This window comes from Schistocerca serialis, chromosome 3 (genome assembly GCF_023864345.2).
Source record: "Schistocerca serialis cubense isolate TAMUIC-IGC-003099 chromosome 3, iqSchSeri2.2, whole genome shotgun sequence".
NCBI lineage: Eukaryota > Metazoa > Arthropoda > Insecta > Orthoptera > Acrididae > Schistocerca > Schistocerca serialis.
The window spans coordinates 277,195,858-277,213,592 of NC_064640.1; the positions used below are offsets into that span (position 1 = coordinate 277,195,858).

Sequence of the window (17,735 nt, forward strand, 5' to 3'; positions counted from 1 at the left end):
CATACTCCAGGATCCTAGTATAGGCTTGCTGAATTTCTCTGACTGGTTTTGCTTGTTCACATTGCGGACATTTTTTCAGCTGTTGTAATACCTCGAATCCGAAGAAATTATTTCTTTGTATATTAACAATTTCTGTACACAACTTTAGGAATACAGAATATATATCAGCTATCTGTATACAGGGTGTTACAAAAAGGTACGGCCAAACTTTCAGGAAACATACCTCACACACAAATAAAAGAAAAGATGTTACGTGGACATGTGTCCGGAAACGCTTAATTTCCATGTTAGAGCTCATTTTAGTTTCGTCAGTATGTACTGTACTTCCTCGATCAACGTGATCAAATTGTAAATTTTCACAATCAACATGTCTGGGCTGACGAGAATCCACACGCAGTTGTGCAATCATGTCATCAACACAGATTTTCTGTGAACGTTTGGACAGGCATTGTTGGTGATGTCTTGATTGGGCCCCATGTTCTTCCACCTACGCTCAATGGAGCACGTTATCATGATTTCATACGAGATACTCTACCTGTGCTGCTAGAACATGTGCCTTTACAAGTACGACACAACATGTGGTTCATGCACGATGGAGCTCCTGCACATTTCAGTCGAAGTGTTCGTACGCTTCTCAACAACAGATTCGGTGACCGATGAATTCGTAGACGCGGACCAATTCCATGGCCTCCACGCTCTCCTGATCTCAATCCTCTTGACTTTCATTTATGGGGGCATTTGAAAGCTCTTGTCTACGCAACCCCGGTACCAAATGTAGAGACTCTTCGTGCTCGTATTGTGGACGGCTGTGATACAATACGCCATTCTCCAGGGCTGCATCAGCGCATCAGGGATTCCATGCGACGCAGGGTGGATGCATGTATCCTCGCTAACGGAGGACATTTTGAACATTTCCTGTAACAAAGTGTTTGAAGTCACGCTGGTACGTTCTGTTGCTGTGTGTTTCCATTCCATGATTAATGTTATATGATGAGAAGTAATAAAATGAGCTCTAACATGGAAAGTAAGCGTTTCCGGACACATGTCCACATAACATATTTTCTTTCTTTGTGTGTGAGGAATGTTTCCTGAAAGTTTGTCCGTACCTTTTTGTAACAAGCTGCATAATCAATTTCCACATATTTTATGGCTGAATTAAATAAATACATAACATTACGGACAAAATAAATGTAAATCTCTGGGAGTGTTACTTCATAGTCCACTTCACTGTCGTTTTAATGGGCTACGAATGTCCAGATACGTTTGGCAGTATTGTCTTCACCCTGGCTTAGAAAATAGAACTTCAACAATGACCAGTTCTGGAGCAATCTATCTACAGCAGAAAAAATAGTCAGAAAGCGTGTAGGGAGATGCCTGAGTAGTGTGAAGTACTCTGACTGCAGGAACTCAAAAAAATTCTTCACATCACTCACCTTCTTCGCGCTTGAAGAAAACCCATTAAATACCTTAAGCACTAATGATTCAACATCGTATGACAGTAGTTTTAGCACATATTTCGCAGTATTGTGCAGTATATGCATATAACAATATCCTGCAGTAAGATGTGGTGCTTCAAACACTTTATCAACCCCACGAAAACAGACTGGTTTCTCTCGTAATTTATGGAACAGTTGTCCGCACTATAAGCAACTAATTGAGATCCTGAAAGTCCAGTCTTAATGATGCTCTCTTTAAGCTTGTTGGCTACAGGAGTTGATGTTTCGTCAGCCTCTTAGTAAAAATCTATAGCAGCTGAAGACGTTCCCATTTCTTGGTCGAAGTATCACATGGCAACTGGAAATAATTTCGTATTTCCTTTATTTGAAGCAACACATGCAATCGAGAATGGCACTCTGTCACAGTCAAATGACACAAAAATTTGAATATTGCACGGTTCAACCATCTGGACAAATGAAGACCAACAATGAGGCCCCTTTCAAACTCTGTTAGATGCTGATAACGCTTACTCACATGAGTACCAGCATCTCCATGTCCTCATAGTGATCTCTCAGCATCTGATACTGTTCATGCTCCTGATATACTCTGATATACTCTACTAGGGCTGGTATCATCACTAAACACAAACATTTGTAACACACTCTTATGGTCATACTACTTCTCACAGCCAGCCGGAGTGGCCGAGCGGTTCTAGGCGCTACAGTCTGGAACCGCGCGACCGCTACGGTCGCAGGTTCGAATCCTGCTTCGGGCATGGATGTGTGTGATGTCCTTAGGTTAGTTAGGTTTAAGTAGTTCTAAGTTCTAGGAGACTGATGACCTCAGCAGTTAAGTCCCATAGCGCTCAGAGCCATTTTTTTACTTCTCACAAGAGTTGCAACTCTGATCATTTACATATCCGCCAATGGTGTGTAAATGTACAAAGTTACATTGACGTCGAACATTCTCTTCTGGGTACTTTGCTTTTTTTGTCAGGCTGTGTAGTTTTTTAGCCTTTCTGTGCTGAGTCAAAATCCACTAGAGCCCAAAACATAACAAGACAGTCCAACTAGAATATTCAGGGATCCAAAGCCAATTCATTGTATGCAGCATCAAAGTCCTCCAACCTAGTAACTGACATGTATTGAAGTTCAAAGGCAACAGCAGCTTCCTCAATCAGTTCAGGCTATACCACTATGTTCTTGATGATCCGAAGTGAGCCTGCACGGACAATGGTGATCCCTATGCAGAGTGTCTCAAACTTTTTGGGTCAAACTTAAACAGGTGATAGTGGGTCCACAACCGATTATATTGATATAGGGAACCAATGACTAAAAATGCATATTTTCTGTATTATGGACATACACAGCGTACACCACATAACAACAATATAGCCCATAGTAAGTGTTCAAAGTGACAACTGCCAGTCTCAGTGCACGTAAGGCAATGGAGCATGAAGTTCTACTACACTCTCTCACAGATCCCTGGTGGCTGTTGCACCAGGAAAGAGGTAGCTTGGACTCCAGAAAGCAGGTTTTCATCCGTTTCTCCGGGTGTTTCATACACCAACATATTAATGTAACTCCACAGGAAAAATTCCAGAGGTGTGAGATCTGGCGATCGCGCTGGCCATGGGACATGACCTCCTCTTCCAGTCCAACGATGAGGGTACGTGTTGTTCAGATGCTCACAGACATTAACAGCGAAATGGGCTGGTGCACCGTCGTCTTGAAACCACATCCTTTCGTGGATAACAACTATGGCAGTATATCTGGTAGGAACACCAGGTAAAGTGGACCAGTCAGATGAAGAGGCAGTAAATAAGGTCCTTTTAGGTGATCTTGGACAATGCCCACCCATGTGTGACAGAGAATAGTTGCTGCTAGCCACTGATGTGGATGGCGTGGAAATCGTCGTTAATCGAGACATGGCTGTTGCAGCTGTTGAAAACACCACCATGGGTGAATGACGCCTCAACCATGAACAATAAAAACCGTACAAAGTTTGGTACTACAGAACTGTGGTGGATAATCCATTGACAGAAATGAATGTGGGGCTCAAAATCCGTTGTTCCCACTTGTTCCACAATTACTCTCTACACTGTATACTTCGAAGTGCACTTTTCACAGGCAAGTTCATGGGTGCTTATTGCTGGATGGTCGGTCACACGATCCAACACGATCCCCTCAAAGTCTAGTGGTCAGAATGTCTTTGGCGGGAACCTTGGCTGGCTCTCTGTTATGTGAATGACCTTGGTAAGTTGGTATCCACGAAGATAAACTTCTTCCAGTTACGATGACGCCTGTTGGGAAAGCGTTCTCTGTATATTCCTGCTGCTTTACGGGTACTACACCGTGTCACACGGTACATTAAATGTACGTCTGTCAATTCGCGTGATGAGTAACGTTTCATCTTTGACTACGCATCATGTACTGTACATAGTAACACACCTCATCATGGACACATCACAAGCTATATGATGCAATGGATAATTGCTACCAGGCAGCGCCGGCTTTAGGGTGGGGCGACTCGGGCGGTCGCCCAGGGCGCCGGGGCCCAAGGGGCGCCACGTACTAAACGCATGTAAAAAAAAAAAATTACAATTTACAATCACCCATTTCGCGAAACTAAAATATTATTCAGTCTCATTCAACATACGTCGGTAATCTCACGAATGCGCGATGAATTCGGGGTAGCAGAAGAGAAATCATGCTGAATGCAATCTTCGTATTGTCTGCAACCATCCATGTTTGACCCGGGCTAGCACGGGCTCTACCAAAGCGCCTCTCTTATTTGTTTCAAGAACTGCAACAAGAAAGAGCCCATGCAGCCGCACCATCTCTCGTTTACAACAGAAACTACCGGTCGCTCCAAATAAAAGAAAATACAGACTGTGAAATATACATTACATTATGATTTAATTAATATGTATGTATTTATATCGAATATTTGTGACTTAATGACTCATGTACATTAATTAATAGATCATGCAATGCGTGCACTGCATTCATAGAGAATTCTCCCCTAACTTACTGAAATAATACAGCGCCACACAATGTTTGTTAGACTGCATATGTTGGCAGCGCTACGATTTGCACCCGCATGTCAGTAATTGTCAGTAAGAGTCGGAGGCAGCGGTCATGTTTTCGTGGCTGAATAATTGTGAGTGAAACGAGTGTCGTGACTGTGTCAACATTTTAATTTTCTGGTAGGTGCGAAAAACATTTTTATCTTTCAGTTCAGGTTTTTTTCTAGTTACGTCTACTGATAGGTGAATTTCTTTATTTGTTATAGATCGAATATTGTGGTCGCGAAATAGAGCAGTGTCCAAGCAATAATTTGTCAAATTATTAAATCATGCCAGAAGAGAAGGAAATGATTTAAAAAAAAGCTTTCTGGTTCAGAAAATCGGAAAAGAAAAGCTGAAAAAGAAAAAGTTCTTGAAGAAACTAAAAAGCACATGAATATTTATAAGTACCTTAAAGGAAATTCTAAGGCAAATACTTCAGATATTGAATCAAAAGTCCATGTATCAGCAAATATTTCTTCAGACTGTGAACAATTATACACAAAAAACATACAATCACCTATTGAAGGTGATCAAATTGACCAGCGCAGTACATCTTTGCATGAATCCTCTGATATTTCTCCAAGTCAAAATCAACACATGATATCTGTGGTCGATGAAAGTATCAACGTTCTTGCAATAAAAGAATACAATGTTTCTGATGTAGGTACGTGGCCAAAAGTACTTAATGCTAGAGATATAGATCGCATTATAATATGTGGACCCTCACAAGTATGTCTAAATAACTTTCCAAAAGATGAAAATGGGCGTCATTTCTCTTCAACTTAGAAAACTATCAAACGAAGAAACTATCAGACGACGGTGGCTAGTTTATTCTGTATCAAACGACAGTGTCTTTTGCTTTTGTTGTCGACTGTTTGATTTAAAGTCAACTACTAATTTGACTACCACTGTGGGTTTCAGAAATTGGAAACATTTAAGTGAAGCTCTGAAACTGCATAAAAATAGTCCTAACCACAAAAAAGCATTTACTCAATGGACTGAAGCTGAAATCAGGTTTAAAGCTGGATTAACTATTGACAAGGAAGAACAAAAGCTAATTTCTAAAGAAAGTTTACGATGGAGCAATGTGCTTCAAAGATTGATGCACATTACTATGTATTTGGCTGAAAATAATATGGCATTCAGAGGGTTATCAGATAAATTATTTGCCCCAAATAATGGAAAATTCTTAGGTCTTGTACAGTTATTGGCAAAGTTTGATCCAATCATGGAAGAGCACGTCAGACTGGCATTGAATGGTGATTTGGCTGACCATTATTGCGGCAAAAATATACAAAATGAATTAATAGAACTCATGGCATCACACGTTATGTCTACAATCGTATCCCGCATAAAGGGTTCAAAGTATTATGCAATCATAGCTGACTGTACTCCAGATATAAGCCACAAAGAACAACTTTCGATAACTTTAAGATGCGCCGACATAACAGAGGATGGCGTAAGTGTAAAAGAACATTTCATCTCGTTTCTGCAAATAGATGATACAACCGGTGAAGGCCTCACAGAAAGCATTTTAAAAACATTGAGTGATCTTGACCTTAACATTAATGACTGCAGAGGACAGGGCTACGATAACGGCGCGAACATGAAGGGGAAAAATAAAGGCGTCCAGAACAGAATTAAGAAGTTAAATCCACTAGCTTTTTTTGTGCCATGTGGATACCATAGTTATAGTTTGGTATTGTGTGATGCGGCAAAATCATCAGTAAAATCCGTGACACTGTTCGGAATGTTACAAAAAATGTTTAATCTATTTGCTGGATCGGTAAATAGATGGAAAATTTTGACCGACCATTTGAAGATATACACCCTGAAAAATGTAAGTGACACACGCTGGGAAGCTCGAATTGATAGCGTCAAAGCGGTTCGTTATCAATTATGCGAAATGCATGACGCTTTGGTTTCCTTGGCCGATGCTACTGAACAAAGCGATGCTGCGGTGTCACACGAAGCGACAACACTAGGAGGACAATTAAAAGACTTCAGCTTCATTGTTTCTCTCGTGACATGGTATGATGTTCTGTTTCAAATTAACGTTGTGAGTAAAGCAAGTCAGTCACCCACAATCAACTTTGTCGAGTTTATGGGAATCCTTGACAAATGTTGCTCTTATTTGGAAACATATAGACAAACAGGTTTCGAACAAGCTATTGTAACAGCAACTGAACTGGCTTCGGATCTTGATACGCAGCCATTATTTAAACCACAAATGCGATTAAGACGTATTAAACGCAGGCCGGGTGAAGAGGCTGTTGATGATCAAATAACTGACCCAAAAAAGAAGTTTAAAGTAGAGTTTTTCAATGCACTGTTGGACACCGTGCACATATCCATGAAAGAAAGATTTGAACAGATGCAAGAATTTTCTGCGACGTGGAGTTTCTTGTTTGACATTTAAAAAAATCAAAATAAAGAAGAACTAATACAATGCTGTTCTAAATTACAAGAAAAGTTAACTGTCAACATGAAGTCAGATATTGATGGAAATTTGCTGTGCGACGAAATTTTAGGCCTGCAACACTATCTCGAAGACAGCCAGGCAACGCCTATTGAAGCCTTAAACTTCATAAAAAAGCATAATCTTCAAGAGTTATATCCCAACATCTGGATAACGTTACGTATTTTGCTAACAATACCAGTGACTGTCGCAAGCGGCGAACGCAGTTTTTCCAAACTGAAGTTGATAAAAACGTACTTGCGGTCTACAATGTCTCAAACAAGACTAACCAGTTTGGCCTCACTGTCCATTGAAAATGAAGTTGCAGAAAACCTGGACTTTGCTAATCTGATCAGAGACTTTGCCGACAGAAAAGCGAGAAAAGTAAAATTTTAGTCGTTTATAATTGTTTTTCATTAGGCGTAATATGTTTTGTGTTCAGATGACTGACAGAAAATATAGGTTTATGGCTTACAGTTATATTAAATTCAATAAAAATATGGTACCCAATTCAAAATTAGTGTTTTTTCGTTATACATATTACCTCCTATATATAAAAATCAGTTGTTGTGTGTTAGTCTCACCAAAACAAAGAAATGGCTTAACCAATTTGAATAATTTTTGTTTTGTTTTGTTCGCTTTAGTACAGGGGTGCTTCAGAAAAGAAAAGAAATATTTGGGATATACGAGCCTGTTTCAACCACATTTTACGCATCTTTTCTTTGTTTGGAACACGCAAAAACAATTTTCTGGAGTTGTTGTAGATGTACAGTGCAGTACTACGCAATATTTTTAGACAATTTCCCAAAACGTGAATGCCCAAACAATATATCACTACTATACTGACTGTTACGGCAGCGACAGCAGCATGCTGGACTGACGTCACAGGCTACACAAGACTCACATGGAGCGTCTTAGCGGGCTTTCAGATTATTTGGATTTCATTTCCATTTAAAAAAAAAAAATACTCAAATTTACGATGGAAAAAACCATGTTATGATCATAAGATGACGCCATTAACCACTTAAGACGATTTCTAGAAAACAGTCAAATTCCGTGTTGCAAAGCACTGCCAGATTCGCTATTTATACAATAAAGGGCGCCAACTGGACGACTCGCCCGGGGCACCTGGATGGCTAAGGCCGGCCCTGCTACCAGGGACTGTGATGTGTGTGCGGTACAGGGCAATTCACTGGTGCGATGCACGAGGTCGTCACATAACACAGGTCGCCTCCTTTTGCAGGCCACATTGTACATCAGCGATTGTCCTGTGTCGATATTGATACCTGAGTCAGAACCTGAGTTGTCCTTAGACCAGCGTACACAAACTTGCTCAGTACTATTGATGGAAGAAGATTGCAGGGCATTCTAATCTAACTTTTATAGAAAAGCAAGAAAACCAAGACTTCATATGCTTTACGTCTCTTGACTAATGTATCTTCCTTATAAACTCTTCAAATTCAAGTTACTGCTTTCACTACCTGCTTCTTAATCCTCATACTGTTTACAGTTCAGTTTAAGTGTTTAATTAATCCGTTATTACAAGCCTAAGATATTTAAACACTTTATTCAAAAGCCCATCAATTAAGAAGTCAAAGACTTGTAGACTTGTGAGGCAGATGATTTAACTTTTGCAAATATTTTAATGCCTATGGTTAAGAGAAATAAAGAGGAATTGTTGGCATTTCAAAACCTATTTTGTATGTTTTAATAGATTAAAGTCAATTAGCTACAAAAATGTACACGTATTCTATTTGTGCTCCTTTTTGTTGCATGAGGCCGTCATATTGTTTCTCAATGAGACTACCTTCCTTTTTTCTGTGCTCTTATAATCTCTCCCATTGAAAACAAATTTTTCTCTTATCGCATCATTTGTACACGCTTTCGTTTCCATTCAAAATTCATGCTCTACTCCTGGCAAAAATAATTTCAAGTTTCAGTGGCTTTGTCAGTCACTTTTATCACTGACTTCGTTCAAAAATGCTTAATTGTTGGGCAGAGACTTGTGGATCGAAACTTTTAGGCTTTGCGGATTATATGTAAAACCATACTCAACAACTGATTTAGCACAATGTTTCGTATTAAACAAAACGTAAAAGAATAAAGGTGTGGAAACTTAGCTGAACAACTAAGAGACAGGACGTTCATATTCGCAGGACATGTACATTAGTATGTTCTGCAGAAATGATTAGCATTTCAGTCACCTGAGTTCAGCATTTGCCATGTTGCCTAGTAGGCACACGGTCTGCCATGGGCCCTGATAACGTGTCCCATGCATGATGGCATCGACACGTATAAGGAGCCAATGGCGTATTGTGGTATAGCCTTCCATGCTGCATTCACCTGGTTACAAAGTTCATCTTCGGTGGTTGGCACTGGGTCACAGTGCTGCTCCCTTCATGTCACCATATCCCACGCATTTTCCATTGGCGAAAAATCTGATGATCTGGAGGGCCAGGGCAAAAGGCTGAGATTCTGTGACATTAAGAAGGCACGTGTTCGTATAGCAACATGTGGTCGTGCATCGCACTGCTGAAAAAAGGTGTCTGGGATGTTGTGCAGAAAGGGTATGGCTATGTATAGCAGGATGTCATTCACATAGCTCACACTAGTCACAGTGCCCTGGACACACACTGCAGCGGACCAAAATGCGGCCATCATTTCCAAACAAAAAGAACCTGGATTCGTCCGAAAACACTATCTGACGCCATTCTTAGATTAGTTTTTCGTTCCATATATCCTCTTGGATGTGGAACACGTCAATTTTTTTTAGCTGAAATAACAATACTAATAGTACGAATATATACAATACATAATTTGTTTCTATTAAAAAATTCGTCAATGGAGTAGAAGGAGTTGGCCACTAGTAAGTCTTTCAGGCTCCTTTTAAACTGATCTTTATTTGTAACTAAATTTTTTATGTTTGCTGGCAAATTATTGAAGATGAGTGTTCCTGAGTAGTGGACCCCTTTTTGAACTAAAGTAAGTGCTTTTAAGTCCTTGTGCAGATCATTTTTGTTCCTGGTATTGTATGTATGAACTGAGCTGTTTGTTGGAAAAAGATATATATTATTTAGGACAAATTTCATTAAGGAGTAAATATACTGAGAGGCAGTAGTTAGTATACCCAGTTCTTTGAAGAGGTTTCTACAGGACGTCCGTGAATTTACTCCACAAATAATACGTATTACACGCTTTTGAATTCTGAAAACTTTTGTTTGACTTGAAGAGTTACCCCAAAATATTATACCATACGACATCATGGAATGAAAGTAGGCAAAGTATGCAAGCTTTTTCATTTTTATGTCGCCTATGTCTGCTAACACTCGAATTGCTAATACAGATTTGTTAAGGCGTTTCTGCAGTTCTATGGTGTGCTCCTCCCAACTGAATTTATTATCAAGTTGTAATCCCAGGAATTTAAGACTGTCAACCTTCAGAAGCATCCTCACTCCCACACTCAAGTCTCCACCAGTCGAGATTGTTAGTATTTTGTTCATGGCGCTCCCTCCTACCACTGGACAAAAATTTGCGGCTGCACGAATTACTTCCCACATTCGACCTTCTTTGGTCTTCATTGACTGGCCTTATTACGCCACCACCATAGCCGGCTGTTTCGTTAACTTTAGTAATTTAAACGTGTCGGTGAGGTTAGTGAAAGAAAAACAACTTTTATAAACGTTACACCAAAAGTAATTACGATGACAACTTGATCCAAACTTAACCCTTACAAGCACAGTAGTTTGTAGTCAGAAGACCTGATGAATACAACATTGTAACTGTTTATTTTATGCGGTTAAAATTTACACTAACATCAGTTTCACAATATGCAAGTGCTCGACTAAACCGGCTGCGGAATAATGCCAGTCAATTAGAGATGAGGAATGAGCTCCGCGTTCTCGATTTAAACTCGCCAGCGAGTCCTGTGACTTCATCTCCGAAGTCGTGCCTACATCTACATCTACATTTATACTCCGCAAGCCACCCAAAGGTGTGTGGCGGAAGGCATTTTACGTGCCACTGTCATTACCTCCCTTTCCTGTTCCAGTCGCGTATGGTTCGCGGGAAGAACGACTGTCTGAAAGCCTCCGTGCGCGCTCTAATCTCTCTAATTTTACATTCGTGATCTCCTCGGGAGGTATAAGTAGGGGGAAGCAATATATTCGATACCTCATACAGAAACGCACCCTCTCGAAACCTGGCGAGCAATCTACACCGCGATGCAGAGCGCCTCTCTTGCAGAGTCTGCCACTTGAGTTTATTAAACATCTCCGTAACGCTATCACGGTTACCAAATAACCCTGTGACGAAACGCGCCGCTCTTCTTTGGATCTTCTCTATCTCCTCCGTCAAACCGATCTGGTACGGATCCCACGCTGATGAGCAATACTCAAGTATAGGTCGAACGAGAGTTTTGTAAGCCACCTCCTTTGTTGATGGACTACATTTTCTAAGCACTCTCCCAATGAATCTCAACCTGGTACCCACCTTACCAACAATTAATTTTATATGATCATTCCACTTCAAATCGTTCCGTACGCATACTCCCAGATATTTTACAGAAGTAACTGCTACCAGTGTTTGTTCCGCTTTTATATAATCATACAATAAAGGATCCTTATTTCTATGTATTCGCAATACATTACATTTGTCTATGTTAAGGGACAGTTGCCACTCCCTGCACCAAGTGCCTATACGCTGCAGATCTTCCTGCATTTCGCTACAATTTTCTAATGCTGCAACTTCTCTGTATATTACAGCATCATCCGCGAAAAGCCGCATGGAACTTCCGACACTATCTACTAGGTCATTTATATATATTGTGAAAAGCAATGGTCCCATAACACTCCCCTGCGGCACGCCAGAGGTTACTTTAACGTCTGTAGACGTCTCTCCATTGATAACAACATGCTGTGTTCTGTTTGCTAAAAACTCTTCAATCCAGCCACACAGCTGGTCTGATATTCCGTAGGCTCTTACTTTGTTTATCAGGCGACAGTGCGGAACTGTATCGAACGCCTTCCGGAAGTCAAGAAAAATAGCATCTACCTGGGAGCCTGTATCTAATATTTTCTGGGTCTCATGAACAAATAAAGCGAGTTGGGTCTCACACGATCGCTGTTTCCAGAATCCATGTTGATTCCTACATAGTAGATTCTGGGTTTCCAGAAACGACATGATACTCGAGCAAAAAACATGTTCTAAAATTCTACAACAGATCGACGTCAGAGATATAGGTCTATAGTTTTGCGCAACTGCTCGACGACCCTTCTTGAAGACTGGGACTACCTGTGCTCTTTTCCAATCATTTGGAACCCTCCGTTCCTCTAGAGACTTGCGGTACACGGCTGTTAGAAGGGGGGCAAGTTCTTTCGCGTACTCTGTGTAGAATCGAATTGGTATCCCGTCAGGTCCAGTGGACTTTCCTCTATTGAGTGATTCCAGTTGCTTTTCTATTCCTTGGACACTTATTTCGATGTCAGCCATTTTTTCGTTTGTGCGAGGATTTAGAGAAGGAATTGCAGTGCGGTCTTCCTCTGTGAAACAGCTTTGGAAAAAGGTGTTTAGTATTTCAGCTTTACGCGTGTCATCCTCTGTTTCAATGCCATCATCATCCCGGAGTGTCTGGATATGCTGTTTCGAGCCACTTACTGATTTAACGTAAGACCAGAACTTCCTAGGATTTTCTGTCAAGTCGGTACATAGAATTTTACTTTCGAATTCACTGAACGCTTCACGCATAGCCCTCCTTACGCTAACATTGACATCGTTCAGCTTCTGTTTGTCTGAGAGGTTTTGGCTGCGTTTAAACTTGGAATGAAGCTCTCTTTGCTTTCGCAGTAGTTTCCTAACTTTGTTGTTGTACCACGGTGGGTTTTTCCCGTCCCTCACAGTTTTACTCGGCACGTATCTGTCTAAAACGCATTTTACGATTGCCTTGAACTTTTTCCATAAACACTCAACATTGTCAGTGTCGGAACAGAAATTTTCGTTTTGATCTGTTAGGTAGTCTGAAATCTGCCTTCTATTACTCTTGCTAAACAGATAAACCTTCCTCCCTTTTTTTATATTCCTATTAACTTCCATATTCAAGGATGCTGCAACGGCCTTATGATCACTGATTCCCTGTTCTGCACTTAAAGAGTCGAAAAGTTCGGGTCTGTTTGTTATCAGTAGGTAGACTCGATGCGTGAGAATCCGCCGCTCGTCACCAGAGACTGTTGTCGGATACAGGTAAACTCGATTCGCTCGTGGTCTAGAGACTTATCTGCCTGGCAAGTGGATAAAGGATGGAAAAGATCCACTATGGTTTAATAACGAAATTCGGAGGATGCTGAGGAAGCAGAGGCTGTTGCACTCTCGGTTCGAAAGGGAGCTCACAAATGACGACAAGCGACGGTTAGCAGGGATTCGCGCGTGTGTGAAAAGATCTATGCCCGAAGCATACAACAACTACCATCATCACCTTAGCAAAAGATCTGGCAGAGAACCCGAGAAAATTATGGTATTGTGTAAAGTCGCTAAGCGGGTCTAAGGCTTCCATTCAGTCCCTAGATAACCAGTGTGGTGTGGCAGTTGAAGACAGCAAATCGAAAGCCGAAGTTTTAAATTTCACGTTCAAGAAATCGTTCACACAGGAGAATCGTACAAACATACCATCACATGACCATCTGACAGACTCCCATATGGATGACAAAGTAATAAGCATCCCTGGCGTAGAGAAATAACTGAAAGATTTGAAAGCAAATAAATCACCAGGCCCAGATGGAATCCCAGTTTCATTTTACAAAGAGTACTCTACGGCATTGGCCCCTTACCTAGCTTGCATTTATCGTGAATCTCTTGCCCATCACGAAGTTCCAAGCGACTGGGAAAAGCGCAAGTGACTCCAGTATACAGGGTGTTACAAAAAGGTACGGCCAAACTTTCAGGAAACATTCCTCACACACAAAGAAAGAAAATATGTTATGTGGGCATGTGTCCGGAAACGCTTATTTTCCATGTTAAAGCTCATTTTATTACTTCTCTTCAAATCACATTAATCATGGAATGGAAACACACAGCAACAGAACGCACTAGCGTGACTTCAAACACTTTGTTACAGGAAATGTTCAAAATGTCCTCCGTTAGCGAGGATACATGCATCCACCCTCCGTCGCATGGATTCCCCGATGCGCTGATGCAGCCCTGGAGAATGGCGTATTGTATCACAGCCGTCCACAATACGAGCACGAAGAGTGTCTACATTTGGTACCGGGGTTGCGTAGACAAGAGCTTTCAAATGCCCCATAAATGAAAGTCAAGAGGATTGAGGTCAGGAGAGCGTGAAGGCCATGGAATTGGTCCGCCTCTACCAATTCATCGGTCACCGAATCTGTTGTTGAGAAGCGTACGAACACTTCGACTGAAATGTGCAGGAGTTCCATCGTGCATGAACCACATGTTGCGTCGTACTTGTAAAGGCACATGTTCTAGCAGCACAGGTAGAGTATCCCGTATGAAATCATGATAACGTGCTCCATTGAGCGTAGGTGGAAGAACATGGGGCCCAATCAAGACATCACCAACAATGCCTGCCCAAACGTTCACAGAAAATCTGTGTTGATGACGTGATTGCACAATTGCGTGCGGATTCTCGTCAGCCCACACATATTGATTGTGAAAATTTACAATTTGATCACGTTGGAATGAAGCCTCATCCGTAAACAGAACATTTGCACTGAAATGAGGATTGACACATTGTTGGATGAACCATTCGCAGAAGTGTACCCGTGGAGGCCAATCAGCTGCTGATAGTGCCTGCACACGCTGTACACTGTACGGAAACAACTGGTTCTCCCGTAGCACTCTCCATACAGTGACGTGGTCAACGTTACCTTGCACATCAGCAACTTCTCTGACGCTGACATTAGGGTTATCGTCAACTGTACGAAGAATTGCCTCGTCCAATGCAGGTGTCCTCGTCGTTCTAGGTCTTCCCCAGTCGCGAGTCATAGGCTGGCCCGTTCTAATCCATACATCAAATGGGCATTTGTCAACTCCGCATTTGTAAACATTGCACTGACTGCAAAACCACGTTCGTGATGAACACTAACCTGTTGATGCTACGTACTGATGTGCTTGATGCTAGTACTGGAGAGCAATGAGTCGCATGTCAACACAAGCACCGAAGTCAACATTACCTTCCTTCAATTGGGCCAACTGGCGGTGAGTCGAGGAAGTACAGTACATACTGACGAAACTAAAATGAGCTCTAACATGGAAATTAAGCGTTTCCGGACACATGTCCACATAACATCTTTTCTTTATTTGTGTGTGAGGAATGTTTCCTGAAAGTTTGGCCGTTCCTTTTTGTAACAAAGAAGGGTAAAAGAACGGACCCGAAAAATTATTGACTAATATCCTTAACTTCGGTTTACTGTAGAATACTTGAACATATTCTCAGTTCGAATGTAATAAACTTCATTGAGACTGAGAAGCTTATGTCAGCGAAACAGCATGGTTGTAGAAAGCATCGCTCGCGCGAAACTCAGCTTGCCCTTTTCTCACATGATATACTGCGAACTATGGATGGAGGGCAACAGGCAGATACCATATTTCTAGATTTTCGGAAAGCATTTGACATGGAGCCCCATTGCAAGCTGTCAACGAAGGTACGAGCATTTGGAATAAGCTCACAGATGTGAGAGTGTCTCGAAGACTTCTTAAATAATGGAATCCAGTATATTGTCCTCGACGGCGAGTGTTCATCAAAAACGGTTCAAATGGCTCTGAGCACTATGGGACTTAACATCTGTGGTCATCAGTCCCCTAGAACGTAGAACTACTTAAACCTAGCTAACCTGAGGACATCACACACATCCATGCCCCGGCAGGATTCGAACCTGCGACCGTAGCAGTCGCGCGGTTCCGGACTGAGCGCCTAGAACCGCTAGACCACCGCGGCCGGCGTTCATCAGAGACAAGGGTAACGTCAGGAGTGTCCCAGGGAAGTGTAATAGGACAACAGTTGTTCTTTATATACATAAACGATTTTGTGGACACGGTGGACCGCAATCTGAGGTTGTTTGCTAATGATGCCGTGGTGTACGGTAAGGTGTCAAAGTTGAGAGGCTGTAGGAAGATACAAGACTACTTAGACAAAATTTCCAGTTGCCGTGATGAATGGCAGCTAGCCCGAAATGTGGAAAAATGCAAGATAATACGGCTGAGTAGGAAGATAAACCCTGTAAGTTCGGATAAAATATTACTGCTGTCCTGCTTGACACAGTCAAGTCGTTTAAATATCTGGGAATAAGACTGCAAAGCGCTAAGAGGATGAACGAGCATGTGAGAACAACGGTAGGGTGGTGAATGGTCGACCTTATTGGAAGAATTTTAGGAAAGAGTGGTTCACCCGTAAAGAAGACCGCATATAGGACGCCGGTGCGACCTATTCTTGGGTTCTGCTCGGGTGTTTGGGATCCATACCAGGCCAGATAGAAGAAAGACATCGAAACAACTCAGAAGCGGGCTGCTAGATGTGTTACTGGTAGGCTCGAACAACACGCAAATGTTACGGAGATGCTTCGGGAACTCAAATGGGAATCCGTGGAGGGAAGGCGGCGTTCTTTTTGAGAAAAACTATTGAGAAAATTTAGAGAACCGGCATTTGAAGCTGACTGCCGAATGATTCTACTGCCGCCAAGATACATTGTGCATAAGGACCACGAAGATAAGGTACGAGAAATTAGGGCTCATATGGAGGTATATAGGCAGTCACTTTTCCCCCGCTCTGTTTGCGAGTGGAACAGAAAAGGGAATGACTGTAGTGGTACAGGGTAATCGCCGCTAAGCACCGAGCAGTGACTTCTTTTTGAGAAAAACTATTGAGAAAATTTAGAGAACCGGCATTTGAAGCTGACTGCCGAATGATTCTACTGCCGCCAAGATACATTGTGCATAAGGACCACGAAGATAAGGTATGAGAAATTAGGGCTCATACGGAGGTATATAGGCAGTCGCTTTTCCCCCGCTCTGTTTGCGAGTGGAACAGAAAAGGGAATGACTGTAGTGGTACAGGGTAATCGCCGCTAAGCACCGTGCAGTGGCTTCTTTTTGAGAAAAACTATTGAGAAAATTTAGAGAACCGGCATTTGAAGCTGACTGCCGAATGATTCTACTGCCGCCAAGATACATTGTGCATAAGGACCACGAAGATAAGGTACGAGAAATTAGGGCTCATACGGAGGTATATAGGCAGTCGCTTTTCCCCCACTCTGTTTGCGAGTGGAACAGAAAAGGGAATGACTGTAGTGGTACAGGGTAATCGCCGCTAAGCACCGTGCAGTGGCTTGCGGAGTATCTATGTAGATATAAATGTAGATGCAGAAAGGAGAGTGAGTACACGAGTTCACTAGTATAACCGCGGACTCACAACGTTCCCACTACATACGCAACTGGTTTCAAAGAAATTTCCGCCATTAAACTGCAAATTACTATTCATTTATTTCACACGATCATGGTTTCGCTTTATAGCCAATTTCAATTAAAAATTGAAATGTCACGAAATGTCCGACTTGCCTAAATGACAGAAGCAAGTTATATACCAGTATAATGACTGGTCGGTTAGCAGTGAATATTATTGTGTTTAGTCATACATTTACTCAGATAAAACTTATTCTAAGACAGCTGTAAACTTGTTTTAATTTTTAATATACATTCAAAGAATGTCTAACAATTACGTTGCCATGTACACACCTTCAAGGCGTTACCGAGTCTGTACCGACA

General features: G+C 41.6%; 1 long non-coding RNA gene across 1 annotated transcript in view; it reads right to left on the reverse strand.

Moving 5' to 3' along the window:
- LOC126470059 (uncharacterized) overlaps nt 1–17,735 on the reverse strand; it is a 31,700-nt gene that overhangs the window by 5,261 nt on the left and 8,704 nt on the right. The gene's annotated exons all lie outside the window — the stretch shown is intronic.